The 2,439-nt window shown below is 34.2% G+C and overlaps 1 long non-coding RNA gene across 1 annotated transcript in view; it reads right to left on the reverse strand.

Annotated features, from left to right (window-relative positions):
• LOC105264811 (uncharacterized) overlaps window positions 1–2,439 on the reverse strand; it is a 28,426-nt gene that overhangs the window by 13,399 nt on the left and 12,588 nt on the right. The gene's annotated exons all lie outside the window — the stretch shown is intronic.

Genomic DNA, 2,439 nt, shown 5'->3' on the forward strand with positions numbered 1-2,439 from the left:
AAAACTAAAATAATGCAAAAAAACAACAAAAAAAATCGTGGACTGCTTCGTTTTAATCAACTAGATTGTACATCACTTTAGATTCCAGTGTAATTCAGTGTTTTTATATCTTTCGCTGGATGTGACAGCTTATAAGAACAACAAAAGGGGAGATAATATTCCCATTAACATTAACTCCAGCAGGTGAAAAGACAGATAACTGGAGAGAAATATGAAACTGAATTCAGGCGAGGGGAATTTTCGGAATTGATGATTTCTGAAAATGTGCTTCCGTGCTAAATCATAAATTAAAGAATCAACGGTTTTATAAGTATTTCTGTCAAATAGGTTCACTCAAGGTGAAAAAAGTTGGTTCCCACTCTGTTAAATAAAATAAAAGAGTAAAGACTCGAAAACTGAATTTCCAAAAATCAAAAGATAACAGTGAGAAAAATAATCAAAATGAATTCTCGCCGAATTTTCGGATTCCATGAAGAAATTTCTCAGTGTGCCGTCATAATAGCCGCAGAATAATTGTTAGTGATTATTAGTCAGTACGAACAACTAATTGTACCAATACAAAGTCTTGGAAAATATGTGTGTAAACTTAAATGATAAAATAGTTGCAGCGGTAAGTACTAGGCCCTTGGAAATGAGAATCAGCAGAATGACATATCCATTATCACCCAATATTTAAAATAAAGAATGGGAAAGCTTTTCCCAGTCCTGGGAATTTCTCTTCTGCTGACAGACAAATCAGGAGACTCACAGGAACAAAGAAATGGTGATTCAGTAGTAAAGAAGGAAAAAGTGACAAGCCCATTTAGTCAACAGATAAATTTTCAGGCGTATCTCCGAATTCGAGGCAGATAGCGAATTTTTTGTAAGAAACTTTTTTATTGCTCTCATTCCAGTCCATAAAAGAGGTTCTGAAAAACTTTCTCGCTATCTTCTTTAGATTCAGAGCTAGGGAACAGGTCGATTCGCTACTGAATTTCTGAAAATCAAAAGTATGAACCGCAATAACTGCAGAACTGCTCCCACAATTCACAAAGCATATCATTGATAAATGAGTGATATTAATATTATACTCGAGGACCCATCAGCAAATCTTTAGATAAACCGATAGAATGTCCCTCCCCAGGACAACATTTAAGGATATCCGAGAATTTTATTTTTTCGGTGCTGTTTTATTACGTTCTATTACGAGATTATCATTCAAGTCCGATCTTCCTTTTTCAAATTTATGTTCTACATTTTTGAAAATCCATTCCTTACACATCTTCCAAGATAATTTAATTAAGAAAGTCGATTGAGAATGACAATTCTTTCTGGAACGCAATAAACATTCGACAACAGATTCAATTTTTTCCACCAGTTGCCAACATGAAATTTCTGGAATTTCCTCTCTTCAGATTTTGAAAAATAAATTAAATTTTTGCTCATACTAAACTGTAAAATGAACCAAGATATCCTTAAAACCAAAAACCCATATAAAAACGTGAAAGGAAAGTGCTTACGTGATTTACCATGCATTTACATACAACCGCTACTGTCCTCATATTTTTCTATGTGTATATTTTCCAACAACTTGCAAAACCTCGAACATTCTCACGAGGAAAAACGGTAAAATGGCTAAAACACGGTGCTGGGGCTTTAAGGTTCGTGATTCTTCTCAAAAAACTCATGTTTTTAAAATGAAAAAAGCCGCAGAAATTGTACGATATAACTTACAGACTGTTATTGAATATATTTTACGTTCTCGTTTTTTATAGGCATTGAATGTATCCACCGACCATTTGTATGCGTAAACGCCTGTTTGATCGAATCAGATAAATAAATGAGAGAAAAGGAGAATAAATAATTCGCTTATTTGTAACGAAATGTAAGAGTGCAAGTGAGAAGAGTAGATTGAGTGAGGATGATGGATAATAAACACTGTCAGTTACATAATCACGAATTCCTCTGGTAAATTCTCCCATCCGATGCACAAATCTCGTTACAACCCTGTCAATACACGATCACCGGATCTTGATTAAACAACTTGCAAAGTGGCTAGCTCTATAAATCCCTCGATACTCTTTACTCTTTACTATTATCGTATACACCACCACGAGAGTTCTACTGCAAGTACTCCAGTTCATTTTATAGCTCAAGGACATGCACATAAAGTTGAGGAGATGGAGGCAATCACAGGAGCTGAGTGATTATTTATGCATTTCCATTTGCTAAATTTCAATCGTCGAATGCTCAACGCTTCCTTCTCCCAGCTCAACTTATGCAATTTGGTTGAAATTTTTGGATTACTATTAAATAATATCAATTTTTAGTGGAAACATTAAGAGCTTTTTAAAAATTCGTTTCCAAGTATTTTACGTTTTTGCAGACTTAAAGTACATCTTCTTCTCTTGGATCTCAAAAATATTTTTTAGCTCCTGAGTATAAAATGGAAGTTATTAG

This window comes from Fopius arisanus, unplaced genomic scaffold (genome assembly GCF_000806365.1).
Source record: "Fopius arisanus strain USDA-PBARC FA_bdor unplaced genomic scaffold, ASM80636v1 scaffold00025, whole genome shotgun sequence".
In the NCBI taxonomy this organism is placed as follows: domain Eukaryota; kingdom Metazoa; phylum Arthropoda; class Insecta; order Hymenoptera; family Braconidae; genus Fopius; species Fopius arisanus.